Here is a 16,103-nt window from a genome sequence, read left to right as displayed (position 1 = left end):
GGTGTTTGCGGCAAATTCGAATGCCGCGAACACCCTTTAAAAGTCTATGGGAGAAATCAAAAGTGCTAATTTTAAAGGCTTATATGCAAGTTATTGTCATAAAAAGTGTTTGGGGACCTGGGACCTGCCCCAGGGGACATGTATCAATGCAAAAAAAGTTTTAAAAATGGCAGTTTTTTCAAGAGCAGTGATTTTAATAATGCTTAAAGTCAAACAATAAAAGTGTAATATCCCTTTAAATTTCGTAGCTGGGGGTGTCTATAGTATGCCTGTAAAGAGGTGCATGTTTCCCGTGTTTAGAACAGTCTGACAGCAAAATGACATTTCAAAGGAAAAAAAACATTTAAAACTACTCGCGGCTACACATAGAAGTTCATTGATAAAAACGGCATGGGAATTCCCCACAGGGGAACCCCGAACCAAAATTAAAAAAAAAAAAAATGACGTGGGGTCCCCCTAAATTCCATACCAGGCCCTTCAGGTCTGGTATAGATATTAAGGGGAACCCCGGCCAAAATTTAAAAAAAATGACGTGGGGTCCCCCTAAATTCCATACCAGACCCTTCAGGTTTGGTACGGATTTTAAGGGGAACCCCGCGCAAAAAAAAAAAAATGGCGTGGGGTCCCCCCAAAAATCCATACCAGACCCTTATCCGAGCACGCAACCTGGCAGGCCGCAGGAAAAGAGAGGGGGACGAGAGAGCGCCCCCCCCCCCCTGAACCGTACCAGGTCACATGCCCTCAACATTGGGAGGGTGCTTTGGGGTAGCCCACCAAAACACCTTGTCCCCATGTTGATGAGGACAAGGGCCTCATCCCCACAACCCTGGCCGGTGGTTGTGGGGGTCTGTGGGCGGGGGTCTTATCGGAATCTGGAAGCCCCCTTTAACAAGGGGACCGCCAGATCCCGGCCCTCCCCCCTGTGTGAAATGGTAAGGGGGTACTTACCCCTACCATTTCACTAAAAAACTGTCAAAAATGTTAAAAATGACAAGAGACAGTTTTTGACAATTCCTTTATTTAAATGCTTCTTCTTTCTTCTATCTTCCTTCATCTTCTTCTTCTGATTCTTCTGGCTCTTCTGGTTCTTCCTCCGGCGTTCTCGTCCAGCATCTCCTCCGTGGCGTCTTCTATCTTCTTCTCCTCGGGCCGCTCCGCACCCATGGCATGGGGGACGCTCCCACTCTTCTCTTCATCTTCTTCATTTTCTTCTCTTCTGGTATGGTATGGATTTTTTTTTTTGGCGCGGGGTTCTCCTTAAAAATCCATACCAGACCTGAAGGGTCTGGTATGGAATTTAGGGGGACCCCCACGTCATTTTTTTTTTAAATTTTGGCCGGGGTTCCCCTTAATATCCATACCATACCTGAAGGGACTGGTATGGAATTTAGGGGGACCCCCACATCATTTTTTTTTTTTAATTTTGGTTCGTGGTTCCCCTGTGGGGAATTCCCATGCCGTTTTTATCAATGAACTTCTATGTGTATTGTCGGACCGGCAATGCAATAGCCGCGAGTAGTTTTAAATGGGTTTTTTCCTTCAAAATGTCATTTTGCTGTCAGACTGTTCTAAACACAGGAAACATGCGCCCCTTTACAGGCATACTATAGACACCCCCCAGCTACGAAATTTAAAGGGATATTACACTTTTATTGTTTGACTGCTCCTGAAAAAACGTCCGTTTTTAAAACTTTTTTTGCATTGATCCATGTCCCCTGGGGCAGGACCCAGGTCCCCAAACACTTTTTATGACAATAACTTGCATATAAGCCTTTAAAATTAGCACTTTTGATTATTCATGTTCGTGTCCCATAGACTTTAACGGTGTTCGAACAAACTTTTTTTTCCTGTTCGCATGTTCTGGTGCGAATCGAACAGGGGGGTGTTCGGCTCATCCCTAGTAGATTGTCTGATGAGAGGGAGGTAAATGCGCTAAGGAAGTGTGGCTTAAGTGTATCTATAAATGCTTTGTAATACCCTGTCGTCAACCCATCCGGGCCTGGGCTTTTTCCTGGTTTGAGTTGTTTGAATATTGAATCTAATTCCTCCATAGACAATGGTTGTTCCAGAGTCGTGGCTTCTAACTCGGATAGGGGTTTGGGGCTGTATTGAGAGAGGAAATCTTTGATAATTTGGGGTCTTGTCTCTTCGTCCATCTGGGGGATGTTTGATTTAAGATTATAAAGGTAGGTATAATACAGGACAAATTGGTCCGCTATCTGATCATTGGAAGTCATTTTATTTCCCAAAGAATCGCTTAGATAGTGTATTGTCGTTGATGCTTTTTTCGTTCAGAGATCCCTAGCTAGAAGTCTACCTGCTTTATTTCCGTACTCATAGAACATTTTTTGGGATAATATATAGTTACACTTTGTTTTTTTATTTAACTCTTCTACAAGTTCAGCCCCGTCCTGGAGGAGTTCTTGTAGAGATGATGTTGCTTGAGTCAGTTTATGTGCACTTTCTAGCTTGTGAATGTGTTTCGTTAGTTTTGTGATGTGAGCTTGTTTTTCCCGTCTTCGTGCAATTAGTTTTCCTCGTATGGTACATTTGTGTGCCTCCCATTTCCTCATTGGTAAAATGTCCAGAGAGTCATTCTCTCTGAAATATTGTATGAGTCGTTTGTTAATGATAGGTGCTATCAGGCTGTCTGAGTAGTGATGGGTCTAGGCGCCATATCGAGGATTTCTATGGTGCATTTGTGAACTCTATGGCCATGGTAATTTAATGGTGGTCTGGTAAATACATAGGCTCTATGTTGGCTGAGGTAAGCATTGGCAAATCCCTTTGTGACAGGAATAGGTAGTTAAGTCCAGAGTATCGGTCGTGCGGGGCTGAGTAGAAGGTGTGTAGCCTTTAACATTAGGATTTAGCGTGCACCATGAGTCATGTAATGTCCAGTCTTGGAGGTGTTTTTTAATTGCACGTAGTGCTTTGTAAGGTAACTTGGAAGTGCCTGAAGACTTGTCGTGGAGGGGGTTAAGTGGGACATTGAAGTCTACCCCTACTATCAGGGTGCCCTCCTGGAATGTTGCAAGTCTTTGTAAAGTAGACCTCAAGAATGGTACTTGTTTAACATTGGGGGCATATATATTTGCAAGGGTAAGACGTTTACTGAACAATGACCCCTTAACAAACATGTAACAACCTTCTTCATCTAGGTAGGAATCTGAGATTTGAAACTGGCAGTGTCCTACGAAAAGGATAGAGACCCCTTTTGATTTGGATGCCCTGTTTGTTGTGTGTAGGGCAGTTGGGAAGCGGGCATTGGAGAGTTTAGGGGTAGAATCCGCTTTAAAGTGTGTTTCTTGGAGGAATATGATGTCAGCTTTATTTTTTCACATGAAAAGGAGTACTTGAGAAGGTTTTTCAGGGATGTTAAGACCGTGTGCATTTAGGGATACAATCTTAGTAATGCATTTGGTTTGTTTGGTAGTTGGACTAGCCATTGTGGGGTATAACGTAGTTTTCTTGGTATAAATCACTTGTGGGAGATCACTGATTCTTACAGGGTTTTTTTCGGAGGAGGACAAAGATTCTGTAGATGTGAATTTGGGACTGGCCTAAGGTTGGGTGATGGGATTGGGACCTGGTAGATGGAGAGTAAGGTAAGTGAAGGACTAGGGGAAGGGGGGTGAGTAGAAATAGGTCAAAATAAAAAGGGAAGTAAGTTGAATGGATCAAAGATTTGTATAGTTGAGAGATGGAGACTTGGGAGCTGTGGATAGCTTCCGGCAATTAGCGAGCTCTGCTCGCTTGTCCAAATGATTTATGCACCTGTATGAAGGTGTATCCGGAAGGGGTCAGTGGTGTAGCTTAGTGGATAGGATGAAAGAGTAGAGGCAATGCCTGATACCACTGCGTGGGAGAGGAGCTGGAGCTGGTGGAAGGAAATAAACTGAATAGTGGGGTCGTGTCCCGCTGACAGAGAAAACATTAAGTAATCTGTAGGGGAGGTTTGAGTAATGCATGTGTAGGGGAGGGATGGGGAGTGGGTAACCTCGTTGTGGCCCAAAGACTGACAGGAATAACCTGGAGGCTTTGGTGGGTGTATGCTTACTGCATAGCAGCATTGTTTGTGGACATGAGTGGTAGGACTACTAATACAAGACAGTGTGGTGATGCAACGGTAAACAAAACCTTATTGATATTAGTGACATGAAACTCGTCATTTTAATACAAAACCTTTGATAACTAACAGTCATTAGCCCAATTAGAGGCAAACATTGAAACCTTGAAAACTTGAAAAAACATTAGAACAGAAGAAAATTGAAAAGCATTAGACATAAGGATCCCCTTAAATGTCCTGCAAGGCTCATTTCTAGCTTATTTTATATTGCTTTTACCCCTATGGTATAAGTCTGATGAATGTGAGTCGTCCCTGGGTGCTTGTGGAATACAATTCAAGTCAGTTAAGGTCGGTTTTGCCTCTCTAAGTTGTTGCAGAGATAACTAGTGTTAGTCAATGGTGACTGGTATCGGTCTATACAGCTGTCCTATTCGGTCAGATTGCCTGATGCAACTAGGTGAAGCAAGTCATAGATCGGGCTAGTAAATGATTGTTAGAGGCATGTGATATCTCTCCCTCTAGGAAGCGCGTGTAATGCTTAACATGTGCAGGCCTTGGTTGGTTTAAGTGCGTGGGTGCTGTCTTGTCGTCATTCTTTGAAAGTGCCATAGGTGGTAAAGGACCCTCGACTCCTGTCAACATAAATATTGTGTGATGTTGTCTCAGCGGGTTGCATCGCCGACCCATAGGGGGATGCAGGTGTCAGGTCCATGCTAGTCATCTAGAGAGTCACTGTGGACTGTTCGATAAGGCAATCGGCATTGGCACTGCGTGCCGTCATCCTGGGTTAGCAATATGCATCTGTGGTGTGACATCAGACAGAGGGCTGGAGACTGCACTGGGGTTCCATCTGTGTTGTTCTTCCACCCCCTTAGAGACGAACATCAATACCCATCCCCTCTAGAGTGATATGTCATGGGTGGACTGTGGTGATATGATATGAAGGGTGGGGCAAACTCGGTTCATTAACAATGAAGGTCTTATAAGCATTGGATAATGCTCAAGCTGTCTAAGACAGTAGCTAGCAGTAAACATTGTGTGTCCTGGAGGAAGGAGCTCGGAGGATTACCCGTCGGATAAGCTTGCTTGCGATGTGATATTGTCTGGGTTTGGACGTTATCCTGGCTGAGGATAGCTAAAAAGTGGGTGGTGGCACGAGCGAGACATAGGGAGTCCTGAATAGGAGGTTCACCTACAATGTGGCATTGTCGGTGACACGGCTTGTGTGTGTCAGTCTGTGCTCGTTGACAGCGACCCTAGCGGATGGAGGGTGGGTGGTAGGGTGTGCTATTCCGCTTTACAATAAATTGCGTTTCACCATCCGAGCTCGTGCCTCTCTCATATTGTTAAGCGGCTATCTTCCACCGAGGTCAAGCCATGCCCCCACACTCCGGATTTTATAGACAACGCAGGTAATGTAGTAGAAACAATATATTTTATTATAGACATACAGTTAAATTGCATAAGCAAAAGGGTAGAAATTAGAGAAGAAATGACACATGAGAAAAATGTGAATATAACACATAGCAAGTATACTCAAAATGATATTGGTATGAAGCTCAGCTGCCCTGTAGACAATGTTGGGCTAGCAAGAACGCATACTAAAAATGACTTTTAACATGTTTCGGACCTTGTAGTCCTTCTTCGGAGGCTTATGTCATTTTTTGAAAGTCATGAGTATTCTATAATATAAATATAGTAATACAATAGTAAAGTAATGAACGAGTATAATAGTTTGTCAATAGTAATTAAACAAGAAAAATAATGAAAACAAATATGCATCTCTAAACACGTTTGATAACAACATAACAGCAAAAGAGACTATACTTACAAGGATGATCGAATCACCAATAAGAACAACCAGGGGGCCAAAGGCTGTATTCTTGCAGATTGAGTGCAAAACCAAGGTAAACACCAGATGGCAACCGGGTAAAGAGGAGCGGGCATGCACAGAGGGGCAAGAGAGCAGAGGGGCGGCATCTGTCCCAACTGTAAGGACCCTAGGTGTGTGGAGTCAAACTCCTGCCAAGATTCTAACCAACAAGCGATGGAGTCTGGAATGTATACTGCAGTAGAGTGCTGTGTATGTTTCTCTGTACATGTATAAGAGAAAAAAAAGAGTGTAAAGAAAAGGGTACTCGAAGGACGTTGTAGAGCTGCAGATTGGTAAGTATATAGACACGGTAGAGATTGTTATCTGAACGCTTCACCCCAAGCATGAGTATGCTGAATAGGGTGGAACAGATAGGGGAAGGTAGATTTGGATTTGAGAGAGTGAAAACACTGTTTGCTAATCACATACCTCTGCCTTGTGTCCTGTAATGTATTGTCCCACCACCACCATGGCATCACTGTGGATGTCTGGGGTGTGGGCTAATATACCCCTGGTGATGCTGACTGAGATTAATTGAAATCAGCTGGTGGTCAGTGTGACAGATCGCGGCGCTCAACCAATTGCAACCCTGATCTGTCACGGAGTCCCTCAGCATGATGATGCGTGGCACAAGCCCACCCCAAGGGGTGGGGTCACATTACTGCGCCACCAACACGCATGTAGTCTGCTGGTTTGTGCCTCACAGTGAAGTGCAAACAGGAAGCAACCTGTCATCAGGCAGGCTCCAAAGGGCAGGGATGTCCCAATTCCAGCACTGAGACAGAAATGTGGCTCGGAACAGTGATTGACAGGAAGGTAGGGGGGCACTATGTGTGCCTCATTACTATTCTCTTTGGAGTGCCCAAAGTTGTCCCAGGTCTGTTACAATCCTATAGTGTATGCTAAAACAAAAAAATTTACTATGCGCCGCTAAATTGTTCGGGTTTGGTTTGAAGAAAAAGTAGCAACCTTAATCCCCACAAGAGGACGGTGTCCGTGTGTCACTCGTGCTCCCCCTTATGGGATTCATAGTGGTAAACGGGTCTTTCCATAGATATCTCACTCTCCTTTGTGTAATTGGTCAAGCAGGTATCATGTAGGGATAATAAAACGCCTCCACAGCGTGATTCTGTTTAATAAATAGAAGGTAAATATTTAAAACTACTTGCAGCTATTGCATTGCCGGTCCGACAATACACATAGAAGTTCATTGATAAAAACGGCATGGGAATTCCCCAAAGGGGAACCCCGAACCAAAATTTAAAAAAAAATGACGTGGGGGTCCCCCTAAATTCCATACCAGACCCTTCAGGTCTGGTATGGATATTAAGGGGAACCCCGGCCAAAATTAAAAAAAAAAATGATGTGGGGGTCCCCCTAAATTCCATACCAGACCCTACAGGTCTGGTACAGATTTTAAGGGGAACCCCGCGCCAAAAAAAAAAAAAAAACGGCGTGGGGTCCCCCCAAAAATCCATACCAGACCCTTTTCCGAGCACACAACCTGGCAGGCGAGATGAGAGAGCGTCCCCCCCTCCTGAATCGTACCAGGCCACATGCCCTCAACATTGGGAGGGTGCTTTGGGGTAGCCCCCCAAAACACCTTGTCCCCATGTTGATGAGGACAAGGGCCTCATCCCCACAACCCTGGCCAGTGGTTGTGGGGGTCTGCGGGCGGGGGGCTTATCAGAATCTGGAAGCCCCCTTGAACAAGGGGACCCCCAGATCCCGGCCCTCCCCCCTGTGTGAAATGGTAAGGGGGTACTTACCCCTACCATTTCACTAAAAAACTGTCAAAAATGTTAAAAATGACAAGAGACAGTTTTTGACAACTCCTTTATTTAACCATTTCCCTACCCAGCCATAGTCATATGACGTCCTGGGATGGGATCTCCCATCCTGGGTGGACGTCATATGACGTCTTGGGATTCCCAGCCATCTAGGAAAAAGAAAAAGAGAAGAAAAGAAGAGAAGAAGATGATGAAGAAGATGATGAGAAGAGCGGGAGCCTCCCCCCATGCCATGGGTGCGGAGCGGCCCGAGGAGAAGAAGATAGAAGACGCTGTGGAGGAGATGCTGGACAAGAATGCCGGAGGAAGAACCAGAAGAACCAGAAGAAGAAGAAGATGAAGGAAGATAGAAGAAAGAAGAAGCATTTAAATAAAGGAATTGTCAAAAACTGTCTCTTGTCATTTTTAACATTTTTGACAGTTTTTTAGTGAAATGATAGGGGTAAGTACCCCCTTACCATTTCACACAGGGGGGGGCGGGATCTGGGGGTCCCCTTGTTAAAGGGGCTTCCAGATTCCGATAAGTCCCCCGCCCGCAGACCCCCACAACCACCGGCCAGGGTTGTGGGGATGAGGCCCTTGTCCTCATCAACATGGGGACAAGGTGTTTTGGGGGGCTACCCCAAAGCACCCTCCCAATGTTGAGGGCAGGTGGCCTGGTATGGTTCAGGAGGGTGGGCGCACTCTTGTCCCCCTCTTTTCCTACGGCCTGCCAGTTTGCGTACTCGGATAAGGGTCTGGTATGGATTTTTGGGGGGACCCCCCACCGTTTTTTTTTTTTTTTTTTGGCGCGGGGTTCCCCTTAAAATCCGTACCAGACCTGAAGGGTCTGGTATGGAATTTAGGGGACCCCCACGTCATTTTTTTTAAATTTTGGCCGGGGTTCCCCTTAATATCCATACCAGACCTAAGGGGCCTGGTATGGAATTTAGGGGGCCCCCACGTCATTTTTTTTTAAATTTTGGTTCGGGGTTCCCCTGTGGGGAATTCCCATGCCGTTTTTATCAATGAACTTCTATGTGTATTGTCGGCAATGCAATAGCCGCGAGTAGTTTTAAATGGGTTTGTTCCTTCGAAATGTCATTTTGCTGCCAGACTGTTCTAAACACGGGAAACATGTGCCCCTTTACAGGCATACTATAGACACCCCCCAGGTACAAAATTTAAAGGGATATTACACTTTTATTGTTTGACTTTAAGCATTATTAAAATCACTGCTCCTGAAAAAATGGCCGTTTTTAAAACTTTTTTTTGCATTGATCTATGTCCCCTGGGGCAGGACCCAGGTCCCCAAACACTTTTTATGACAATAACTTGCATATAAGCCTTTAAAATTAGCACTTTTGATTTCTCCCATAGACTTTTAAAGGGTGTTCCGCGGCATTCGAATTTGCCGCAAACACCCCAAATTGTTCGCTGTTCGGCAAACTTGCGAACAGCCAATGTTCAAATCGAACATGAGTTCGACTCAAACTCGAAGCTCATCCCTAGTTGCAAGTATCTTATGGACTTTGTTCTGTCTGAAGTTTCAATAAATGCATCTCTCTAGAAGAATCGGGTTGCTGTGGGAAATTACTCACATTATAATAATAGCTAAATAATAATCATCTACTACACTACTACATCACTAGAAGTTTCACCCTTCACATTAGTGCAGGCAAGTTTTTTTTCTCAATATAGATAGAGCTACCATTAGAGACGATCAACCTAGATTACAACTACCATAAGGTGTAGTGTTGAAAAATAAAAATGATAAATGTGGAGAAAGAACCAATACACAGCAGCTTAGCATTAATCACACTCCCATAATCTGTGAAAAAGTATATACCATATTTATTGCCGTATAACATGCCAATAAATAAAATCAGGGGAAAATTGTGAGTGCGTGTTATAAGCCGATCCCTGCCGATCCCCCCTACTGATTGTGACATATTATGGACATAACACAGAGACTGGGCGTGACTGTGAGTGGAACTAGCTGAACCTAGCTGAGTACACTCGGCTATGTATGTATATGGGCGGCGCTCAGCTCCGCTCACAGTCCCGCCCAGTCCCGCCATTGGACCTGTGTTATGTCCATCATAGGGTGGGACTGGGCGGGACTACGAGAAGAGTCGGCTCTGTGTATCTCGGCGGCGCCATTTTCAAACTGCAGTGACACTGACAAGTACTGCAGTTTAACTGCAGCCTGCGCAAGGCTGCAAATGTCACTGACAAGGTTGCAGATGGACACTGACAAGGCTGCAAGGCTGCAAATGACACTGGCAAGGCTGCAAGCCTGTAAATAACACTGGAAAAGCTGCAAATGACACTGGACAAGCATGCAGATGGACACTGATAAGGCTGCATTGATAGGCATTTAAATGTAAGTTTTTTCCTCAAAAAGTTTTTCTTCTTAAAATTCCCTCCTAAACTTGGGGTGTGTGTTATACGCCGATAAATATGGTAAATAAAAGAAAATGCAGCGCTATGTGATATTAACCTTACTAGTGTGAATATAAATACCACAAATTCATGCCATGAACACTTACATCCAAGTTATGAGAAAAAACAATAATATATGAATAATAAAAAACAAAACATCTTTGTGTCAAGCAAGTTCACATTGAAATAATTCATTAATATCGAAGTATCATCAAATATCAAAAAAATTCTCAATTTTCAGCAAGTCCACAGTGAAAAAGGTATATGTTGAAAAAATATATTGAAAAATATATATATATAATAATGTCCCATAAGGTGACTCTTGTGATGATGATCCAGGTAATAAGAACAGTGACTTCACACACGTGTTCCCCCCGGTATAATCCAGAGGTGTTTTCCTCAATTTAAAGTAAGAAAGAGGCTTGATAGTGCATTATTGTTTGAGTATGAATTTATTGTAGGGGATCCCCCTGAGGAAGACATGTGATTATCCCTGTGTCGTCACACGTAGGGGAGGGGCCACGACGGTGGAGGAGACAGTTACATGCTCTCTGAGCAAATTGCTGCTGATACACAAGTTTGCAAGCCGTCAGCGGGGAAGCCCATTGAGAGCTGACTCCTCGGTTGTTGAGGACACCACGGCTGGCTCCCCGTCCCCTCTGCCATGCGTTATTTTCGAATATATAATGCATGCAAGTTTATAACAAGAGTTTCTTTGTGAATTGCAACTTTTTTTATACTGTGATTTTATGTATGTGTTTTATGTTGTGAGATATATTGAAGCATACTCGGATGTGGTAACATATCGCTTAGTGGATTGGGCCCTGTGTCTTGTACCTAGTAGCCAGGAATTTTTCCGATTTTGTTGTATTGGACACGATAGCTGATCTTTAGGGACGGAAGGTATTTATCATGCTGCTGGACCATCAGTATGGAGTTCAGTACGGAGTTTAGTCAAGGAAGTGACCACAGTAACATCTGGGGAGGTTTTGTTTTTGACTTCCAGATTGTGGATATTAGTCAAAAGTTTGGGGCCCCATCGAATGGTTCATGTTGGTTCAATGACATCACAAAGCAGATGGGGCCACCCTGTGATGTCATTTGGTGGCCCCAACCCTTAAGTATTTAGGAATTGTCAGATGGCGGAGCCTCTTTTTTTTTTTTTTGGATGATGTTGGCAGCGTACGGCATGAATGATGCTCGATCTACACTAGGGGGCTTTCTTTTTGTTTTTTGTTTCTTTTTACCCACTGTTGTGGGCGTTCCCGCATGTTGGGCAGAATCGATGTCCACTGGTGACCCGCGGTCTCAGTGAGGAGAGGCAGAATGGGGATCTGCCTTTGCAAACAAGATGATCCCCATTCTGACAGGGGACATGTCAGAGATATATTTTTCCCAGTGATCTCTGTCATGTCCCAGGCAGCCCATCCCCTATAGTTAGAACACGCTGAGAGAATACAGTTAACCCCTAGATCGCCCCCTAGTGTTAACCCCTTCCCTGCCAGTGTCATTTTTACATTGATCAGTGCATTTTTATAGCACTGATCAATGTTACAATGTCACTGGTCCCCAAAAAGTATTATTTGGCATCAGATTTGTCCGCCACAATGATGCAGTCCCACTAAAAATCGCAGATCGCCGCCATAACTAGTAAAAACAAAAAAATTAAAAGTCCCTAAATCTTTCCCCTTTTTTTTAGACGCGATAACTTTTCCGCAAACCAATTAATAGACGCCTATTGCGATTTTTAATTTATTTTTTTAACCAAACATATGTAGAAGAATACATATCGGCCTAAACTGATGAAGAAATTATTATTTTTTGGATATCTGTTATAGCAAGTAAAAAAAAACGTTTTTTAAAAAAAATTGTCGTTCTTTGTTTATAGCGCAACAAATAAAAACCGTAGAGCTGATCAAATACCACCAAAAGAAATCTCTATTTGTGGGGAATAAAAAAGGACGTCAATTTTGTTTGGGTTGGGCATTGCACGACCGCGCAATTGTCAGTTAAAGTAACACAGTGTTGTATCACAAAAAATGGCCTGATCATTAAGGGGGCAAATTCTTCCGGTTCTGCTCGCTTGTCCCTCCCCTTTCCTGACCTGCTGGGCTGCATGCTCGGATAAGGGTCTGGTATGGATTGGGGGCACGCTGTTTTTTTTTTACATTTTTTTAATGCTGGCATTGTTTTGTTTACATTCAGCTGTCAGCGGGGAATTCTGCTGACAGCTGACGAGTCATCGGTTGTTAAGGACGTGGCAGCCACCTGCACCTTAGCAGTCAAAATGCAAACAAAAAACACATTAAAAAAATGCATCAAAAACACGTGTTCAAAAATGCAAAATGCAACGCAAAACTGCATCAAACTCAACCACAAAGATGTGACCTGAGCCTTATGCCCCGTACACACGGTCGGACATTGATCGGAAATTCCGACAACAAAATCCATGGATTTTTTCAGACGGATGTTGGCTCAAACTTGTCTTGCATACACATGGTCGCACAAAGTTGTCAGAAAATCTGATCGTTCTGAATGTGGTGACGTAAAACACGTACGTCGGGACTATAAACGGGGCAGTAGCCAATAGCTTTCATCTTTTAATTTATTCTGAGCATGCGTGGCACTTTGCGCGACGGATTTGTGTACACTCGGTCGAAATTTCCGACAACCGATTTTGTTGTTGGGAAATTTTATAGCAAGCTCTCAAACTTTGTGTGTCGGAAATTTCTATGGAAAATGTGTGATGGAGCCCACACACGGTCAGAATTTCCGACAACAAGGTCCTATCACACATTTTCCATTGGAAAATCCGACCGTGTGTACGGGGCATATGTCTTGTAATAGCTCCAGCCTATTACAATAACAAAAATGTCTGGTTTGACAATCGATGGAAAACTCAGAGAAATCTGTATAATAATAACAAATTGTAATAATATAATGTATTTGTTATGACATGCTAAACCTTTACATGTCCATATTGGACACCGTGTAATCTTCTATTGTTCTATACTTTCTTTTATTTCAGGTCTTACTCTGTTCATCTTTGATATGTTCTTTCCTTTGTTACCCTGATTACTTCTCTTACTGATAATCTGCTAAGTATACATCACATGTTTGTCTGTAATTCCTTCATCTATAATCTTCTTCTCATTAAGGTTTGTGAATATGGAAGCGATACAGAAGAGACGTGTACTGATCGCTTTCCTTCTTCCTTCTCCTATATGACTTTCTTCTTATGTCACACTTTGTTACCAGACTCTTTCCTATTTCTTTTGCTGGACTTGTAAAAATAGTAAAAAGATGTAACCCCCGCGCTTATGGTGAAGATGAAAAATGAGGAGCTGCATCCTCTATCAATAAATTCACCCCTAAGGTAAATCTAGAAGAAATGTGAAAAAGAGGGGATAGGTATGGTCTGCTCTTATTAAGAGGTGACCTACAACCTCTAAATACTTGAGGGATGTGTGTCACGGGTTCATTTAATGCAAAAAGTGACAATAAAAGTGCAGAAAATAAATATTTGTATATTCACAAAAATCCACAAAAAATCCTACTGTGTAAACTTCCTAGCCGCTTATATATAAAGTGAGACCCGTAGGAGAAAATGGATGGAGGGGCTGCATGACTAGGGGAGGAACAGGGGTCAGGGAACGGTCAGTCAGGTCAGTGGTGGGGGCATGGGTGTAGCTCTTACCTGATTGGAGGTAGAAGTCAGAAGGGGCAGGGTCCAGAGGTGAGGGTCTAGGGGGAGGATTCTTCATCATTCTAAGAGGTTAGGAGAAGAGACATCTTCGTTCACCACCTGCAGGTAGATAGAATAGGGAACATGAGTGACTTGGAGGCCTAGATGGCACAGGTCAGGGCCGCAGCGGTCGAACGGGGCCCTTAGTGCCTGCAGCAGCAGCTGTCTGATGTGCTTGGGGGTCAGGAGCTTCCCCCTCAACTGCCCCTTCTTCCCCAGAATGAAAATGGGCTAGGAAGGTGAGCCCTTGGAGTGCCTGAGTCCATCCCCTGTCCCTTGGGCCCAGCGTCCACTAAGGAGCCCCTGTCGTAGGGACCCTCCAGGGCTTGCTGCTGGGCTGCCTGCTCTCAGTCCTGGTGGGGGCCCTGGGAGGAATCCTACCCCCCGGCGCCATCCTCCCCCTCTCATCACTGACCGGAGCATGCGGCAGCCTTCCCCCCGCTGAGGTACCAATCGGGAGGGCGGCTCAGCATGGGAGATGCTGTGGGATGCACAGTGGGGGGGCGTCACGGCCCCTCAGCTGTTTCAAGCGGGACGGATGCCCGGGATGTGAGGGAACACACTGGGGGGGTGCCGCCATCATCTCCTGCCAGTCATTGCCGCTGGGATCCGAAGCATTCAGCTCTCTCTGTGGATGTCGCACAGAGAGGAGCTCGGCAGAAAAAGATATCAGCCACAAACAGCTGAGGGGTTAGGGTGCCCTCTGCTGGTTCTTCAGCGCCATTGCAGTCTGTCCCTCACACTAGGAGCCATCCAGTGACTCAGGCTGGGGGACACGCCTCCTTAAAGAGACAGCGGGTCCCTGCTGCACCTGGGGGTACTACTGTGCCCAGTGGCTCGTCAGCTGTGAGAACCATGACTGGGGCAGAAGAGGAAGCTTCCAGGAGCCCTGAGCAGGAGTCGCCAGAATGCAGGAGGCAGGGGACGCCAACACAGCAAGAATCTTCAGCCGAGTCTGGTGTGGTCACCAGCGCAGATGAAGACGATCGGTCTGTCGGGAGGCGTCCTACTTTGTGGAGCCAGCTGGGATCTGGACAAATGGATAGTCATGTGGCGGTGCGGCTTCAGCCTGGTAAGTCGCCAATTTTACCTATGTCTAATTGTCAGGTGGGGGAGGTTAGTTTGGGGGTTTCTCCAGGGGTTATTTTGGGGGTGTCAGGAGCTATGGTAGGGGACTTGAGTTCCATGTTGGTTTTGTCCGCATTTTTGCAGGTTTCCAGGAGTTATTGGCCCGTTTTGACCCGGCGGGGTCTTCTTCGCTATCTCAGAGGCCCGTTGGGGCATGGGCCCCTGCTGCTTCTAGCATGGGCTCTGTGGTTCCTACTACACCTCCCTCAGTGGGGCCGCTTATGGTGGCGGGGGCAGGTGGGTCCTCCGGTGACAGCGTGACGTCCGCGTCGCAAATGGAGGTGACTGGGGGGTCGGAAATTAATAAAGCGAAGGAGTCCTCTGAGGATAAGGTGAGGTTGGCGGATGCAGCAAAGTGTGAGATTTACGTGTGCTTTGAGGGCCCGCTGGGGGCCATCTAAAGCAGGACGTACGGGAAAAAATTTGGAAGGGGGAATATGTTGAAATATTCTCTCTTTTGCCGTTAGAAAAATTTGATATAGAAAAGGGCAAGGCGGACGAAAGCAAGAAGGAGGAGGAGAAGCGCCGCTGGAGGCTTATTCCCCACACTTTTGTGACTTGGCTTCAGGCGTTTGCCATCTTGGCCAGCGTAATTGACGAAAAAGCACGGAGAATTGTTCTCCGCTTTTTTGTTATCTGGACGCCATTGGGGAGGCGTATAGAGTTTATGGTGGTATTGCTTGGCTGCGCTATGACGAGCAGTTCTCCAGCGCAAGGCCTTGCGTCTGGGCTTGCGCTGGGATCATAAGGACATTGGGCTTTGGATGAAGCTCATGTCCCAGGCGAGGGCTCGGGACAGCCCTTTCTCAGGGGAGTTAAGGTGCCACTGGACAGTCTGCCACCCAATGGAGAGGAATTTGTTGGCAGTTTAACAAGGGGTCATGCCGTTTTGGCACGACCTGTCGTTTCCATCATGAGTGCTCTGGTTGCGGGGGCTCCCACAGTTACGCCAAAAGTTTTAAAAAAGGAAAGTCCCAACCCGGTGAGTCAGCTTCAAAAAGGGAGGACACCGGTAAGCCTTCCCGCAATGGTACCCTATCTAGATAGATATCCGCAGAGGGAGGTGGCGAGTTT

The 16,103-nt window shown here is 45.3% G+C and overlaps 1 protein-coding gene across 4 annotated transcripts in view; it reads left to right on the top strand.

The window, feature by feature from the left end:
- Nucleotides 1–16,103, top strand: part of LOC141133846 (NACHT, LRR and PYD domains-containing protein 3-like) — a 200,609-nt gene that overhangs the window by 60,953 nt on the left and 123,553 nt on the right. The window contains exon 1 of one of the 4 annotated variants that reach the window (XM_073623424.1): nt 13,434–13,532. The exons of the other annotated variants lie outside the window; for them this stretch is intronic. The gene's annotated coding sequence lies outside the window, so the exon portion shown is untranslated. Of the gene's footprint in view, nt 1–13,433; nt 13,533–16,103 lie in introns of those variants that run through there. 4 annotated transcript variants of the gene reach the window in all.

Source organism: Aquarana catesbeiana, linkage group LG03 (assembly GCF_042186555.1).
Source record: "Aquarana catesbeiana isolate 2022-GZ linkage group LG03, ASM4218655v1, whole genome shotgun sequence".
Classification (NCBI taxonomy): domain Eukaryota; kingdom Metazoa; phylum Chordata; class Amphibia; order Anura; family Ranidae; genus Aquarana; species Aquarana catesbeiana.
Note: the sequence above shows the minus strand (reverse complement) of the source record. Positions and strands in the feature narration are given on the sequence as shown.